This window comes from Dermacentor albipictus, chromosome 2, assembly GCF_038994185.2.
Source record: "Dermacentor albipictus isolate Rhodes 1998 colony chromosome 2, USDA_Dalb.pri_finalv2, whole genome shotgun sequence".
Lineage (NCBI taxonomy): Eukaryota > Metazoa > Arthropoda > Arachnida > Ixodida > Ixodidae > Dermacentor > Dermacentor albipictus.
This window is the reverse complement of record NC_091822.1, coordinates 123,262,444-123,281,297: the sequence shown is the minus strand read 5'-3', so window position 1 is coordinate 123,281,297 and position 18,854 is coordinate 123,262,444. Positions and strand designations below refer to the sequence as shown.

At 46.4% G+C, this 18,854-nt stretch overlaps 1 protein-coding gene across 6 annotated transcripts in view; it reads left to right on the top strand.

Annotated features, from left to right (window-relative positions):
- The window catches only part of LOC135910746 (pleckstrin homology domain-containing family G member 5-like), a 747,540-nt gene that overhangs the window by 354,217 nt on the left and 374,469 nt on the right, over positions 1-18,854 (top strand). The window lies entirely within an intron of this gene.

The following is an 18,854-nucleotide window of genomic DNA, read 5'->3' as shown; positions in this document are numbered from 1 at the left end:
TTCAGAGATAGATAAATAGAAACAGAATAAAGCCTGGGAGGCTAACCAGGCGAGACAACGATTTCCTACCGGGCTCGGGGGGAAAGGGAAAAAATGTAGCGTCAAATTTTAAAGCTACAGATATCCATAAATGCAGAGATCTGCTTGTGGGCTTCAGGTGTAAAACTCCTGCAAGTTCGGGCAAGTCTGGTAAATGTCGTCGCGCAGGTATCACGTACCTACTCAAACGAGGCCTACCGTTTTCACCGGTAAAGTGATCCTTGGTTGCGTTCACCGGCAAAGCTGACGGCTTAGAATGTAGATTCAGTGTAACCCTGACGTTACCAAATGTAAACTCGGCAATCCCAAACCTTAAGTATTACTCTCTTCCCGACCGGTTCCTGTTCTCTGCGGTTTTATGAATAAAACACGATATTTTAAGAAGAAAAAGTGAAAACAAAAACGGCAGTCGTGCGGCGATGACGAGCTCATCTTCTCTCTCGCGTGACAACAGCAACCAGGAAGCTTGAGTCGGCGTTCAGTAAACCCACGAGCACTCTCGCGATAAATGCCTTACAAGTGGATACAGCCCGCGCATCCAAGTGCCAACATGCATCTGGGCTACGGCAGTATATTATATTGTCGTTATGTTACCCGTAGTGAAGCGGCTTACGAGCCTTCTCTTATTTGCCAAGTGACAAAGCGTAGAATTGTCTGTTCACCGGATTCGCGACGGAAATACCCAGCGCGGTTCATTATCTCCAACGGCTCCGAGCGTGTCCCGCTGGAGTGCACGCGTCCGTGCTGCGTATATAAATCTGGCGGCATGTGCGTGCCGCCGTTGCACCGTAACTGATAGCTCCACGGAAAGCTTTCAAGTGCACGGGTTCGAGTGCACCGCCAGAGCCTCAGTCGAATTCCATCACCGATGGTATTCGTCCATTTCCGCTCCTTCTCGTATCTTTATCTCGCCGGTAATCACAAGAAAGTTCTTACGATAGAACTCGTTCGCAAGAGCAGACGCCAGACGGTCGTGATGTTGAAGGTGTCATTAGCGAAGCCAAGTAGATCTTAAGGACTGAAAGCTCTGTACAAGTGCGCTCTCTGGTGATAACTCCCTCAAGCGGAACGTTAGCGAAGTGAGGGGAAAACGAAATGAGAAGTGTGAGGAAGTTAATCAAAATGAGGCGTTCCGTTTTCTACCTGTTTTCTAACCAGAGAATCTCTCTCTCTCTCTCTCTCTCTCTCTCACACACACACCCACACGCACACACACACACGCACGCACGCACGCGCACACACACACACACACACACACACACACACACACACACACACGCACGCACGCACGCACGCACGCACGCGCACACACACACACACTCTACAGAACAGTTTCTGCAGACGCTGTCACACAGTCTGACAAGGCGTTACATAAAGAAGGTTGCAATAATAGAAATAATAATAGAAAGTGGCAATAATTGCCACTTTATATTTATGGCCGCAGTGTTGTGCTGCTGTGCACGAAATTGATCGATAGATTCCTGGCCACCGCTGCAAAAGCGCGGATTGCAGAAATGCTCTTCTATACCATGTCGCTGTACGTCAAAGCCTGGTGACCAAAGGTAACAAGGGGCCCTCCGCTATCGGAGGGCCCCTTGTCAGTTATTCGGAGGACCCCCGAATAATCACTGGACATAAAAAAAAATGATAGAGAGGGAATGTGCAGAAATTCTCAGGTTCAATTAAAAGTCACTTTCAATCTCCACGGGGAAGTTGGGGGAACCCGAAAGTTATCAGCTCGCCGACAACTTTAGTTCAGCAAGAAGCTCAATGACTTGCATATTTCAGGCGGTCATTGTGCATACGTAACTTTAATCCGAGCCCGGGCCTTTGGCGCGCGCGGCGAAGAGGTCGAGCTACATTTTACAATGAACTCTCGATGTGCGTTGCTGTATGCACGATTGCAGCCTGCATGCAAGCGCCTGTTCGCTTGCCACAGTCTCGTGGCCACGTGTTCTGACGTCATAAGGGAACCAATGGAAAAGTTGAACTCGATCCCATGCCGCTGTCCTGGTATTAATGGCGAAACCTCTCGGCAATATCGCCGTCGCTGTATGGTCGCGAGCGCTGCTGTGCTTCGGTGACGTGCCCGTACATCAATACGGCATTGGCTACTTAGTGGGTGTATACATCGTGAACGATGTGCATACTTTGATGTCGTCATAGGACGGTTGCATTCTTCGGCCACATTTTTCGGATTCGTCTGCCATTTCCATAGCTAGTATGCGGCTTCTTCGGAAGATGCGGATGGCAGTTGATTTTCGAGCGAGATTCCGAAAGTTGTATTCCTGTGTTGTTCTTTATATGAATTGTCGGAGCCATTCGAAAGCGTGCCTTTGCTTTCTCAGTTCACTGTCTGTTCGAGGGCGCTCATGTTCTCCACGGAATGTTGTCGCTAATAAGATGGTCGGCGAGGTCCTGATGCACCGTCACAGTCAGCGAACATTGACGGGAAATATGCTTCTTTCTATTATCTTCTTCTGTTACCTATTTTGGACGCTTCTGTATCGAAGCAGTAAAATCTGACGATTTTATCCACCGGTAATGACTTCCTTTCGCAGCACCGGACGAGGTATAACTTTCCTGATTACAAGAATACTTTGATATAACAGTTCTCACGAAACAGATAAGATCTGCCCAATAATTGTATGAAATTCTTGAGTATTCCAGAAATGGCCTCTAAGGAGCTTGAGTCAATGACGGGCTTTCAGAGAAAGAAAGAGGAAGCAAAGGAAAGTAGAAACAAGGGAGGGTAAACAGAACAGGAAATAGAGAGAGAGATAAATGGGATGGAAAGGCAGGTTAATCGTATAAGATTCTGGTTTGCTAACCTGCACTGGGGATAGGGTAAGGGGAAATTATGCATGCAAGCACTCTAGAGTTTTATGAGCGTGTCGAACGAGCAGAGCAGAATTTAGCTCGCGGCCCTGGGAGAGCATTGCACGCAACCGCGACCGACCAAATTTAGAAAAAATTGGTCGTACGCTATGGAAACTCTCTGTGCGAAGTTAAATACGCTTGCATCAAACACAACCTTTATAAAAAAATTCGTATTCAAGTGTTAGAGCTTGTAATATATATATATATATATATATATATATATAGAGAGAGAGAGAGAGAGAGAGAGAGAGAGAGAGACAGAGAGAGAGACCGTCAGAGCTACGGCACAGACACACAGTCACAGTCAGTAACGATCACCACGCACTACCATAGCACGGGATCACGTGCAGCACAATCTCCACCAAAGTAAGTTTCAGTTGTTTGTGCAGGTCTTTTGTCCTCGAAGGAACTGTAGCCGCGCTTTTGTCGCCCTATCTATCTCTCTTTCTTTCTTATTTTCTTGTTCGCTATGAAGTGCCATCACGAGCTCATTTACGGACGCATACCATATGATTACTACGCGGCTCCGCACCTGCCCTCCATCTACCCAGCATACCAGACAAAGAAGCAGGAAACTATGCTCGTCTGCGAGAGCAGACCATACTTCCCAGATTATTGAGGCACCTTCTATAAAGGCATCGCAGGCCGAGAAGCAGGCGGATGCCTCCAAGAGGTGCCATCTCCTTTAAATTTATTAAATGATAGTACATAAATGGTCGTCAAGGTTTTACTTTGATGGAGCGGCGATTCAAAGACGATCCTCCGCGTGGTCTTTCGAAGCTAGATAGCCTAAGACCTGCGAGCGAGGACGCGTTCACTCTCTCTCAAAACGTGCGATTCTGTCTTTTAGCTTTGTGACGCCATAGGTGTGGCGGCCAAACGGGGGCACCGTAACCAGCGAGAGATAACAGGCGATTCCATCGGGCAGGTTGGGTGACGCAAGGTGGCGCCTATCCGGCCACGAACATACCGGGGCAAATACACGCAACGAGATCAGGCCCGTGTGCATGCTGCAGCAAAAATCCGGAGGCCACTCAGCGCACCCTAATGGAGTGCGAAGGGGTTCACCGAGTGAGACCCGTAGGCCCGTGTTTCAAAGAAGATGCCAATCGATCATCGCCATCATCATAATAATAATCGTCCATCTTCCACAACGGATGTATGTTCACTGCTCATGCGAGCGTTATCCTTTCGGCGATAGAGATTAACAAGATAAGATTGCAGTCTTATTGAGGAAAAAAAACGCAGGGAAGAGATGACACAAATTTTTCGCATGCTTAGCGAACTTTACAAGGCAACATAGAAATAGGGAAAACGCTATAGTGCAATAGATTTAGTAGTAGTACTCAGTATTGGAATAGACACAGCTCACGCAGGCCAGGTGATGATCATTGTCGCCCCTTCGACTCAAATTGGATGCCGTCAGCAATCGTTTATTATCAGCTGCAGTAGCACCAAGGAAGCATGAGCGACACGCGCTTTCTCTCCAGAGAAACTAAAGGCACTTCCACGCATAACTTTAGTGGCCGCACGAGCAAAAAGCGAGAAGCTTACAGCTTGTGCATACGTGTTCGTGTGTCACAGTTTGCTTTTTATCGCAAGAAAGAAAAGGAAGAAAGAAATCAATAAAATATTTAGTGCGGAGCTTCGAGCGATCAAATGCTCGCGTGCCTCGAGTATGACGCACTCGTTATCCACCTGAGCTTTCAACATCATTCGTCTGACCACGCAGAGCCGGAAACGGCGCGATTATTTATCCTGACGCACTCTCGGCGGTGGTGCAACCGCCCACGCACTGTCGTCAACGGGCATTGTGCGGTTACGGTTCGCCGTCAAGCCGCAGTCCAGGCGCCCCTCTCACGATTCCCGCGCTCGCCTTTGGAGCGAGACAACGACAATTGCGCGATACTTGTCGCATAGCGTTACGCCATTTTTTCACTTATGCTGCCCTTGGTGGGGAAATCACGTATCTCGCTTCGTTTATGGCGGTGCTTCTTTATCTCTCGTTGACGATGTGGATGTATGCGCGGGAGAGGGCGTTTGGGCGCCAGTGAGAGCGATTGATAAAAGTGAGCATCGTTGATTTCGCGGTAGCTGAGAATGAATGACAATTTCGTTTGCTACCTGGTGATACGCCGTTATCTATCGTTGATTATTACGAGGATGTAGATGTGCAAGCCAATGAGCCCTTGGATGAAATTGAGCGTAATTAATAAGCGTAAGTCTATCCCACCCCGCAAAAAGAAATATTCATGGGAGATTGGACTTAATGATAATAATGGCAAGTTATTTGAAAGAAAAATTATTTTGCGTTATGCGAGTAATGTGAAAGTTACTGGGAAGGGTGCATGGGGGGTGGGGGGGGGTGCAGTTTGTTATAATTCACTTGTCCTTATTTCTTTAGAGAACACGGTAAACTCAATGTTATCGTGGCCGCAGTGCGGATACGTCTTGTTAACACTACAGCCAGGACTTCTCAAATCTACTCCCACTCGTGTGCGTCACGAATATGTGAATGAGCTGGGCATTTGTGGCTGCCGAGTCGTTCTATGCGCAAGTCCTCGTCGCGGCAGTTCGCGTACATATTGTATGTGTCGAAAAAAATTCGCGTGCGTGATCATAAGACACATGGTGGGATTTATTGTTCACCGAGCTTTGTTTTTCACGCGCTGGCTATGCGGATGCAGACTGTTCTGGTAACGCATGCGCTATGACGTTCGCGTGACGCTGACTCAGCGAGCTCCGACAACGCCTATTGTATAGCAGGCTATGCCTAAGTGATTCCTGAGTTAAGTGATTGCTCCGCGAATTCCTCCACTGTGCATTTTTTTTTCTGTCTGCATGTTTCTTGCCCATTTTTTTCTGTTACTTCTTTTCCTGCATTACTTAGTCGCTGGAGCTTATTTTTGATGTTTGGGACGACCGGCCATTTTATGGCTTATCTTCTCACACAGTCTCATTACGTAACAAACAGACAACAATAAAGTGTGTAAATGTAAACTGAATTAAATGCATCCCTAATAATAACGCTTCACTACATTTAAAGCCGTTCGAACCTCATATGACCTCCATTATGGTGCGTCGAAGTGCATGGCTTGGCACGCAATGTTCAAAAGCCTGAAGCACAGCAGAGCCGTGCCTGTATTTCTAGGCTCTTAATTCGACGTTGTTCGTTGTCTCGCTGGCTTTAAAGATACGCGTGAAGTGCGCACAGGGCCGCTGTTTTATGCCGATCAGCATCATTATGCCGGATCAAGGACGACGTGCCCATCGCGTCACCGTTAATTAAGTACGCGACGCATTCGTGGGCGACGCTGTAGGGAACTATATTTGGCGCGTCGGCCGAAATTTGAAGCCTCGGGATTTATTTTGTAACGCAAGCCACTGACGTTTATGCTCTATTTGCGATGAGAGTTTCGAGAAGTTCGCCCGCTTCCGGAAGTCTTTCGTAATTCAGCGTTTGTAGGGCCGGTACGCATACGAGGCGAAGTAAAGCACAGTGTTCTCTGTCCGTAGTACATGCGAATGAGCCTAACGAAAAAGACAGGCGCACGAAAAGCCACGAAAACGCGGATAATTTTTTTTCGTCAATTTTTTTTTTACGTGGTCCGTTTAGAAGCATGCAACCTTGCCAACTAGCTCAAGTGTCGGTCATTCCTCTGTGTCACATCATCATCATCATCACAATCATCAGCATTATTATTATTATTATTATTATTATTATTATTATTATTATTATTATTATTATTATTATTATTATTATTATTATTATTATTATTATTATTATTATTATTTGAAAACATACATGTACACTTGACAGGAAAGGGAAAGGCGAGGAGAGGGCTGGCAACTGTTACAGGGAGGGGCACAACGCCTGCCTGCTAATTAGAAAGGAGGTTTCTATTCAGGGTTTCTATTTCACTCGTGTTGTGAACCACATGAAGAAATTTATGCTATAGTGTCTTAACGTAACGTTGCGGCCAACGTCACCGTTTCTTATTCCACGTTTTTTTACGCTCGTTGTGCGTTCGACGATGTTCTTTGATAACCGTTTCACGTCGCTTTATGCCAGGCCTCGCATATATTCTAGTTTTACGCCGTCCGAACGAACTGACGAAAACAAATTTTTTTTTTGCTTTTTGCCGGAACCTTTGTAGGCTTTATCGCATCGTTGGTTTTCAGCATGGCTGTCAATAAATTTTCGTACCGGCGACGCCATAATTGCGAAGCGAGCCGGTGAAAATACAATATAAAAAAAGAAAGCACGTGTTTTACTGCGGCGTCAACAACTAACATGCTGTCGGTGCTATACAAAAGCTTTTGATTCCTTTCAAAACTCTGTTACGCGCTCTCTGGTAAAATAATGCCTTTCAGCTTTCACTCTGCTTGAATGCGAGGTCTGCTGTTAATTAAATAGAGAAGAAGAAAGAAAATGAAACGGCATCGCACTCTTTAAAGTGTAGAGGAGGTAGGTACTGTTTAGCTTCTCTCTTCTGGATGTTTTCGATGCTTTGCTTGTTTCTTTTTATATCATAGTATATGTGCCCCTTGTTTATCGTGGTCAGGTCCTGCTATTTTTCTTTCTTTGTTCACAGAGTTCATTATAAGTAATGTTTCGACCGCTTTTGCGGGTCAATAAGCGTACGCGTCATTCAGAGGGCGTTAATTAGGTTACTGCGGATGCTTAAAAAAGATTTCAAAAAAAAAAAGAGAGAAAAGAGCGGTGCACACAGCGGTGCGAAAACAATTAGTGACGACTGACCTCCTCGCGCAACTGCACCGCTTCCGTTTATTGCACGTCGACTGTCTGCTGCAGTTGATAATGAACGTATTTATTTATTTATTTATTTATTTATTTATTTATTTATTTATTTATTTATTTTGCTTCTTACTCGCGAGGAAACTGAGTAGGGCTTGCTTAAAACGTGTGCTTCTAACGTTTACGGAAGCGCATGAGTCAGCCTACGCCTAAATTTGGGCCAGTAGTATTATGCGCAGCATATTGAAGAAACTCATAGGCAGAAATATATCCCACTCTGTTGCTGTTACCGCTGAAGTCCTTTCTTCTATCATTATAGCTAAGCACAAAAATGATAATAATGGCCTTCCACCGTTGTTTAGATATCTGCTGAAGATTCAAGGGGACTTTTATTCTCACGAGCCTTGGAAGAAAGCGGCGGTCTATTCAGTGCCTTCGCACATTTCCACTCGGAAGCGTTTCGCATTCGACGTATTCTCCTAGCACGCGTGGTTAAGTCTATCTGTACTAGCGGACAACTTTCTGTGGCAACGAAAGCAAAACTGGAGGCAAAACGGGCGCAAGTAAGAGAGGTACTAAAATAAAGGTGCCGCATTCCCATTCGCGTTTGCTTAAGCTGGCGACAGGAAACATTACGGTCTTATATAAAACGAGAAAAAAATTAGACGAAATGCGCCACGGAGTGTTAAGGTTAACTTTCGTCTCTTTCTGTTTTTTGTTTCTTCTCTTCTGCGGATGGGCCAAATGCGAAGCCATCGCGCGCGGATGATATACGCTAACTTAGTGTCGCTTTTTTGCAACCGAAAGCGCTGTCATTTCTCTGCACGACTTGACGTGGTAAGACATGCGCAGAAGCCCCACCCACTGCAGCTTACCCTTCATTGCCACAGAAGGTTCTCCACGGATATGCCTGCCGATGGATTGCAATGCCCACCAATAACTAAGGCAGTGAATGCGAAGCAAGTACGCACCTTTATTTACGCACACGCATGCACGCACACACAAGCACGCGCATACGCACACTATTAATGCGCGAGTACTAATGCTTATGACGCATACGCTACGCTTTTTCAGTCAAGAACGAAGCGAAAAAAGAAACAGAAGCAAATGTGGCGTGACAAATGCAGCTCGCATTTTTTTTTGGCGGCGATGCGCAATAAGAATTTAAGCAAATGAAAGAAAAGAACGCCATAACACCAGCTTTCCTTTACTTTCTTTTTGTCGAGGGAAACTATACGGATATTAAACGTTGCAATTCAATGGCACGACCGAAGACATGCGCGCATAGCTTTGATTGTAAACTCAGTTAACGAAACGACCATTTCAGCGAAGGCGGCTCACAGGCGCGGTCGCTCAGTCACGTTTCTTTCTGCCGCATTCTTTCCTCGCTGCTCTTCGGCTGGCTTCCTCATTCCCCGCCCGCTTTGCTACACAGCCATCCGCACGGGGGCTTTGTGTTTCTTCTCAGGTTTCAAGCCCAGCAGCCGCTCGAGCGAGGCAATGGGAGTGCTTTAAATCCCGCCTCTTCCTCTGGCGTTTTCATTAGTTCCCGAACGCAGCACTGAAGGGAACGCACACAGTCGTCGAAGAAAGGCAATAAACAGAAGACCCAAAAATGACGCAGAAGCGAAACGACGCAACACGAACGATAAGAACACGCTGCCATGTTCCCAGTCGGCATCGACAGTTTATTTTCTCACGCTTGCCTTGAATTCGCTTTGGAGGGGGCGCGGGGAGCTACATGGAGAGAGATACAGACGGAGAGAAAGAGAGGGGTGATTGAATGAAGCTGCGACAAGCGAGGAGGGTATTACGGAGGGAAGCCTGAGGATGATGTGCTCCTTTGAGGTTTCCTCTCTGCTTTAAGCTGCTTCGCGGCCCTTTGCCCGCGCGAGCGGCCGTTCATTTGAGAAGGAGAAACGAGAAGAGCGGCGCTAACCTCACTTCTCGGCCCCCTCTTCCTTCGCCCGGAGCGGCAGTGGCTGCTTGAGTTTGGGCGCAGAGCAAACAAGGCGACGCTACTCGACCTTGATGACCCGTGTCGCTCCTTCCGAATCTCCCGAGGGCCCGAACTACGAGTGTACAAAGTTGCATGCAGTGAGTCACTCGGAAACCTGATGGGTGACGTTCTTTGGCGACTGTGAACGGGTTTTGGGGGGAATGAGAACTAGTATTACTGAATGTTATGAATGTTCGCACTGGGATGGACAAGTTTGAAGTGCAGGGGCGTGAAAAGGAGTCTTTTCTTGGTTTTAGGTACGTCCCTTCACTCCCTATCGCAGTTCGGGAGTCTTATCGCTTTCTGAGCCGCACAGATATCAAAATGTTTTAATGAGCGCCGCCACAGTGACCAACTTCTCACTCACTCACTCACTCACTCACTCACTCACTCACTCACTCACTCACTCACTCACTCACTCACTCACTCACTCACTCACTCACTCACTCACTCACTCACTCACTCACTCACTCACTCACTCACTCACTCACTCACTCACTCACTTGGCAACGCAGCTCAGCTTTGGACTTGTGAGTCTACGTTTTGTGCGCTCTTTATCGATATTTCTTTTTATCTTTTTACCTCTGGAAATTGCTGGAAGCGACCCAATAGCTTGTCTTCATTTGCTTAGGTAACAATTGTCCCCCTTCCCCGCTACAGAGTAGCCAATCGGATATATCCTCTGGTTAACCTGCCTTTCTTTCATTTTGCCTTTATCTCTCTGTAAGAGAGAGAGCAACAAAAGGGAAGGAAAGACAGGGAGGTTAGCCAGTGTAACCTGTGCTGGGGAAAGGGGTAAAGGGAAAGGGGTAAAGGGGAAAAGGGTAAAGACTCTGCTTGCACAGCAATCGCATCTCTCAGTGGAACGTGCTCATATTCTGAACGTCTTCTTTAAGGGAAACAACTTTCCCAGTTATAGTCCACTGAACAACGAAACTGCGTGAAAATCGAGGAGATACCGGTCTGAACGTGCCGGTTTCAGCGCGTTTCTCACGAGCAGATATTTCTTACTCACCCTTTGCGAAAATGCACTGGAGGCTTACGTCGCGGAAAAAAGTTTACTACAAGTCTGAGAGAAAGTTGCGCGATGAGTTTTGTGCGCGGCTGCGCATAATGGGCAAGAACTTTACACAGTACCGGCCGCCCTCATTTGCAATGCAAGCGAGTTCGATCTCCACGGTTTCGTGCTTGGGGCAGCGAGCGCGACCAATTGCTAAGGCCAGACGCGTTGAGAAGTGAAACTTCGTTGCACGATGGTTGAATGCGTGTGACTCACGTTCGTAGTCTAGCCGCGCGAATTGTGTGTTTTGCTTCATTTTTCTTTCTTTCTTTCTTTCTTTCTTTCTTTCTTTCTTTCTTTCTTTCTTTCTTTCTTTCTTTCTTTCTTTCTTTCTTTCTTTCTTTTTAATTCTGAACTTGGGTGTTCAGTGTGATACGAGCAGAGGTCAACCCTGCTCGCGTAAAGAAAATTTAGGCGGCACCAGGCATCCAGAAGTATCCAGCCTGCAGTGTCATTTTGAGCTACGTTAGGTTGAGTTTAGGCTGACGCCACGCTGTAGAAGTCGAAGCCGGGAGATACCCTGCCTAATGGATTTCCGCACTGAAACCAGGGAGCAAAGTAAATAACCCGCGCGGCTACGGGGTACGTGCGTACGACTAACGTTCCAGTACCGCCCTTTATTTCTTTCTTTTTTTTTTCAGCGCAGCGATAGAAAGAGTTGCGTATTTCGAGGCGCTGCTCAGAACTGCCGCGAGAAGTCCCGGTCGAGCCGCTCTGAAAAACCGAGTCACGTACTTTGACTTGGCGTATGCGATTGAGGGGACCGACGTTTTTAGACTTCGGGACGCAACCGGCCCATGCAAGCCGGCTCGTGATGCATTCGGAATGCACAGTTTGCGCGACTTCCGCCGGCGGCTGTTTAGTTAAAGCAAGCGTAGGGATGACAGACGTATCGCGGAGCGTGGCACGTGACAGCGGCACCGCATAGATGCTTTCATATTTCGCGCCGTGACCAGATGATGTTGACTTGGAACGGCGTCGATTTTTTTTTTTTTTGTCGGGCAGATCTACCTGAAAAGAGTACGGATTGGGCACCGCACGTGCTACAGACGGGAACCAACAGTAGGAACACGTTCGCAAAGTGGGCACGCTGGATGGGTAATTGGATTCCTCACGTTGAGGCGAGAAACACAGATTAGAGTTCCGGAAATGTGAAGAAGAAATATGAAGGGTATAGAGTCGGCAGGGGCTGCGCTAATAACGCCGCAGCTTTCAAAGCGGCTTCTTTGCCACCGTGATGCCGGTGTGTTCGTGGCGAGTTGACGCGTGCCGTACGCTCTTGAAATCGCGCCAGCGTCGCTCACTCCCAGTCAGTCGGTGAGCGAATGAATCTTCCCCTCGTCCAAGAAAAGTTGGCTCTGAAAATGCGAGACTGCGGGCGAAAGTTGTTTTCTGCGGTGCGCCAAAGGTGACGGAATTCTCAGCCTTTCGAGCGCAGTCGGGAAGCATTTTGGCACCAATTCTCCAGTTACCATTTTTGTGTAAGTAATACATTCTTTTAGAGCGGGAAATGAGTCCTGAGCTTCGCTTTAAGGTGTTCTGTCGCCGTGTGATTTTCTACTGAAGCTGTCGTATTATTTGAAAGCAAGTGAAAGATTAAGGTATAGGGGAGTTGATGTAACCAGGAAAGACGAGAGTGTTTCGAACCCACTAGCTTAACCTAACGCCCGTGGTTTCCTGAATTCATGATGAGGCAATCTTATGCACAAGCGCCTAAATACGAAGCCTTACTAAGGAATTCACACGGCACGAGTGATGGTATGAAATTTGATATGCGTGATAAGGAGTGTACTTAGCCATTGGGTTAGAGAGCAAGCGAGGGTAGCCGATGTTCTATAGTTGAGATAAAGAGGAACTAATGAATTAAAGCAAGCTTTTACGCCACAGTTTGGCTGGTACAGCGAGAGATGGAGGGAGGAAAGGGCGGGGAGGTTAACAAGACGAGAATATCCGGTTCGCCACTCTACGCTGGGGAGAGAGAGGAGGGTAGGTAAAGTGATAAGAAAGTAGAGAGAGAGAGAGAGAAAGAAAGAAAGCACAGATACACAATCACAGTCTACATTTGAACATTGATGACGTGTTTCCACCTGAGCGTGCACTACGCTGCGCGCACAACAACCTTCGCTTGTGAAAATGCCGTTTCCCTGGCAGCAAATCCTTCCTAATAATAATTACAACAAAAATATCTTTAAGAACAGTTAGGAAAAGAACAATCGTTTAGCATCTCCTTTTGCTTGCATAGTTCCCCGCACTTTGTAGATACACTCACGCGAGGCAACTTGCCTTTGTCATGCTGTTTATTGTCTTGCACATACACTATGTGTTATTTCGTGTCGGCTTTGCTTTCAGAGCGTACGGCTACCGAACGGAAGTATAGCGATATCGTGAGTCACGATAAGGACCAACGCTGATATTAAGTTGAAAGAGATGAATAAACAGCCGATTAAGTGAACATGAAGCATCCACTCAATTGCAGCAATTGCTGCAATTGTTCGAGGAACCTTCGAAGAACAGTTGTTCGAGGAACCCGTATCGGTTCTTCGAAAGAAAAGCCTCGTAGCTGAAGAAAAATTTGTCCTGGTCCGCCACTCTAAACCCGGGACCACCGTCCGAGCTAACCAGGCGGCTAGCAGATGGCAGGCAGATGGGCGGATGTCTCATTTTCAGTTCATTACTTCTCTCTATGTATAAACAGCTGATATTAAGGGACACGCGCCCGCAACAAAGGAATATCAAGTTAAGTCTAAGTTTGGGATTACAAGTAAGTAAACCTTTTTCTCGAATGCTCACTCCGTCTGCAAGAAGGAAAAAAAAAAACCCAAAAGCAAGCAAATACGACATTATATGTTCAGGTTTAGCGCAAGAAGTTATTTTCTTGTTACGAAGAACAAGAAACTATTTGGTCAACGCACAAGGGCCACATTACGGGTACTTTTGTATAACCCTCTTTTTATATATATGCCCACATATATACCTGTCGCGATAGCAACCGGCCCAGTTGCTGTGCAGCCCCACGCAAAACGCGGGAAAGTAGGCAAAGAAAGTGACTCCATTGCCTCAAAATACCCGCACTATAGCAATGCCAGTGGGCGGGCGAGCAAGAATCGGTGCGCTACACTTACTATCCATGTAATGATTCGCAGGAATATCAAGGACGCGATGGTGTATGGTTTGCTGGCATTTCTCCACAGCTTGGACAAGGTCTCACCGTCAATTGTTTGCGCTTCAATTGTTTTTCTGTAACACAACGTGCCAGGTCATCGAACTTCTATTTATTTGCTCATTCGCCAACTACTGCCCTTAACAGCAATCCGTCTTAGAAATCCTTACGCCCCAACTTCGCTTTTGATTACACGGCTTGATCTTTCTTTCTTTCTTTCTTTCTTTCTTTCTTTCTTTCTTTCTTTCTTTCTTTCTTTCTTTCTTTCTTTCTTTCTTTCTTTCTTTCTTTCTTTCTCTCTTTCTTTCTTTCTTTCTTTTTTTTTGTATGAATGCGGGTCATGGCGTTCTCACAGTTGGCTTGCCAGAGTCAGAGAGTTGCACGTCGCGAAACCTATACTTCCGCTTCGGTGCAGTTCCTTTTTTTTTCTTTTTTGTTTGCCCTATGTTCTCACCGCTCAAGATAAAACGATCGTCCCCGTTGCATCACGTGCCGTCAACAGCAACTAACGACGGCGACGAGGGTGCACAACCGGAGTGATGTCAACAGCAACGTCGGCCACTTCGGGTGCATTCACTGAATGGGATCGTGTAACATGCCGTGTAATATGAGCGCTTAGATTAACCACCGTGGAAGGCGTCAGGCGAAGCCCTTGTGCCGCCCACTTGTAAAAACTAATGCAACGTCACGAGGCATCAGCGAAAATGCAAAAGAGAAAGGAAAAAACATGAACGTTAACGATGATTACATGCGCAACTTCATTCCGTTTCTCGTATACAAACACCGGCAATTCACGTTAACGAGGCGAAAAGAAAGGAAAAGAAACAAAAGAAGAAAAGCGGGAGGAAACGAAGAATATGTACGTGCAATCATGTGAGCCTGTATTATACCTGAGAAGTATTTGTACAAGCCTGCCTATATACTCTTGTACAACGGTCTGTTTATACACTCGCTCGTGCATTGCAGAAAGTGTTCCCTACAAAACAAGCAACATACCATAGAATCAGGAAAGAAGAGAAAAAGAGAACGCAAGGTTGTGCGGAAAACATCCGAGTGTGGACATCTCGCAAACCGGTGCGTGCGTAACTTACGTCGCTTGTAACATCCTTCTCCCTCACCGTGAAAGTGGCGGTCAGGGGCGTGGAAGCTGTTGACCGCGCCGGCCGGGGTGCGGGTTGACCGGAAAACCTGTCGCCGCCCTGTTGGTCGCCACATCAGGGGGAGGGGGGGGCCCTATCGTGACAGCAGGAGCGACGATTCCCACGGGAATGATCGCATACGGCTCGTTCCAAGCCCGGGGCGACCGACCACCTCCCGCAAGTGCAGAGAACCCCCCCTTCCTTGACGGGTTCTTGCTGCTGCGGCTACTCGTGTACGTAGCCCGGGAGTGGCTGCCGTAATCTCTAGCGATCGTGGGAGTAATAACGACGAGGGGATGTGTACTTGGTAGCGGAAGAGGAGGAGCTTGTCGAGCTGCGGCCGTCAGCCTCGAGGGGGTCAGAGGTAAAGGATGTACACATACACGGCGCGTGTAATTGACGGATACGTCGTGGGAAAGCCAAGTGAGGTTTTCGTTTCCCCCGACTATCTTATAAATGAAGTTTCTCGCACCAAAGGGGCCCGCCGCGCTATATCGTGCTCGCCATGAGTGCGTAGCTCGTGTGATTACGCCACCAGATCCACCTTGTGCTTTCATCCTTCACTCACCTGGACAATTTTTACTGTTCGTTATGTTACTGTTACTACCGTGAAACACTGCTAGAAACGCAATGTAGTCCGGAGGGCATTATTTCGCGATGTGTGACAAGTTACCTTTGAAAGCTCTCAGTAGGAGCCACGCCTGATGTGTCGGGGACAAACAATGGACTACTATCGGTCAGTGACAAGAACGTTAGTATTTTTTCGGGGCTTAGTGGAATGGAATGGAACGGAATGCCCGTCACAAATGTTCAGACATTCTTGTTTGGGTGCGCGCCACTGTATGTGTGCCGCTTTTCAATGACAGACGACAAATAAATAAATAAGAAAAGACCTTCAGAAGTTCTCCGGTGGTCGGCGAAATCAAACCCGGGCCATATTGATTTGGACAATCTTGTGTGAATATATAATGAGACACGCGCCACGCGCTGATGGCGCGGCGAGGGATGTGGGAAAGTATTGGCGGAGAAAAAGCAAAGAGATTGATATGACCGGATCCGTTACAGGCATAAGTAGCGGTACCATGCAGGTACATAGAGAAGTTTTGAGGAATTAACAAAACAAGATAAAGAGCTGTACACAAGAACACTAGAATGAAAAACGTGTGTACCATACCTGAATAAACCAAACGGAATATTTGACTATTTGCCACCGCACCGTTTCAAAGGGGATGCCAAGAAATAATAATAATAATAATAATAATAATAATAATAATAATAATAATCAGGGAGAGAGAGAGAGAGAGACAGACAGAGAGAGAGATAGAGAGATGAGCCCGGAATGCAGGCCGCATACATGACGAATTTCCACAGCGGTAATACATGTGTGTCGCTACAATGGTTTGATGCTAATCGAATTGGCGTCGACATTCGTCGCGAGATTGGTCCAGCCGGTAGTTTTAGACTTCCTGAGAGACGCCGGTCTCATTGAGATTAGTTCATTGAGGGTTGTGGTGTGCTTTGTGCATGTCGTGCATCTGGGGACTGTGCACTGCGCATATAATTTCATTTTCCGTCATACCCCATCCGCACTAGCATGCTAGGCGTACCTGCCCAAGTTTGTTCAACGAGCCGCCGCTATCGCTAGCTCCAGTCAGAGCACATAAAATACGTGATTTCCTGGTCGAGTCCAGGGAACGAGAGAGAGATTATGAAGAGGAAGAGGTGCCATTTTCCGCAACCACTTAATGAGCATGACTCAGCGCGACCGCTCGTCATTTGCAAAGTGTTGACAGTGGACCTTGCACACCCTTGTAAAGTGACAACATCATTCAATGCTTAGCCAGAAAGCACAGTTATCAGCTTTTTATTTCTTTTCTTAAGCAATGCTGATTAAGAGGTTTACTCTCGCGAAGATAGGCTGTATCATCGTTGCTATCACTTAGCGGTCGAGCAAACTTCGAAGGTTAATTTTTAAAAGATGTTTTTGGGCATACCCATTGCTATTGGGGACGTTTAGCGACAGTATAAAGTGAAAATGCGATCGCTTCTACTGACTCGACCAGTTTGTTATAAGCATTGGTTTGCACAATTGGCAAATTTCTGTTATTGTCTGTTTCGTTATTCTTGCTAAACTAAGGTGCACTGGACAAGCATCTTCCAAGCTGTATGCAGAGAACATTAAACTCTGGTATTGGATTTGAATCGTCAATGAAGTAATAAACTTTTCTCAGCAACTCATTGAGTATCCCCTTGAGATGAGAAACATACATTATGCGCGTATTTGGCCTGCGCTCACTCAGTTATGTACCACAAACGACGCACAGAGAATCTATCTGTCCGTGCGTCTCCTCATCTGCAATACCGTTGTCTCCATAATCTCTGACCGTAAAGCAGTTGGGATACGTTGTACTGTTGCAACTATTGGATACAATTCAATATGGTTCTCTTTTTAAACGCTAGCTGCAGCGTAAGTCATCGCTAGGGTTGTGTTTGTGTAAATTTTAAGTGCGTAAGTATATCTGTGCTAATCCAACGAGGAAACCTGTCCTTCCGTCCGTCTGCCACGCAAAGACGAATCGCAATATGGAAAATTAATCTATGAAACAAAATAAATTTGAAGTGGAAAACGTTGGCGGTCGTAAGTTTCAAACCTAGGATCCCACGATCAGAAGCCGAGCGTCTTAATCACTGGCTGAACGCTCTCGCTTGCAGAAGGTGAATTTATTTATTTATTTATTTATTTATTTATTTATTTATTTATTTATTTATTTATTTATTTATTTATACAATACTGCATGCCTAAATGGGGATCCAAGCATGAGGGGCAGAATACATAAATATTTACATATGCACGTATAATATTGACATACACATATGAAAAAGAAACACAAAATCAATGCAACGTATCTAAATATCAGAAACCATATGGATGTGTTGCACCGGCGGTACAAAACAAACGTCAAAGGAGAACAGTTTCTATGAAGGCTTTGTTGAAAGATTTTGTGATGGTGGAATAAAATTCGTCTCTAGGACCACATGTACGGCCCACTTGGAGCATTGTAGACAACATGAAAATTACAATGCCAAACACGCCACATTCCCGATCCGTTCCGGTGGTCGATCGCGGGTTGCGCCTTCGGTTAGGGCGTCTCTTGACGACCGAAATGCCACCGATCTCTGAGGACTCATGCGCTTGACGTCGCCCAACTCAGACAGAGAAGCAGTCACTGAGTTCATAAGGATGATAAGGGGAGACGACGTGTTATATGGGTCTGTTCACGGTCGATAGTATCTTCCCGGTTAACTACTTTTTCTCTCGACCGTTCCTAGCTGACGCCACCCCGTTAAACGCGTTCGGCGTTCCGCAGGCCAGATACGCACGAAAAGAATGCCTGGAACTCGGCCAGGAAGCTTCACTTTAGGATTCCGGACTGGCAGCGGTCGCAACTTCTTAACAGCAGAGGTGAATCCAGCACTTTCTCTGACTACACCTTTGGCAGAGTACCGCGCCAGCTGGAGTCCACTCAAAACTTAAGCGTTTATTCTTTTGTTATGTAAGTGCTAGGGTTATTGGAAATTAAATGCTCATTATTTCTAGCTAAAATATTCTATTTGACTCAGTATTTATATTAAGATCTGCCAAGATTTGTGCTACGGCGTTCAAGTTTCCTCCTAAAAGCAGCGACACACAGATGGAAGTTCAGTTGTATCTGTACGGCGAAATTATCCATCCCAAACCCGAAGGAAGTGAAAAGAAATCGCTTCCTTTTCTACACTACATGCCCGACTGTCTTTGTGCCCTGAGTAAGATGGCGGCG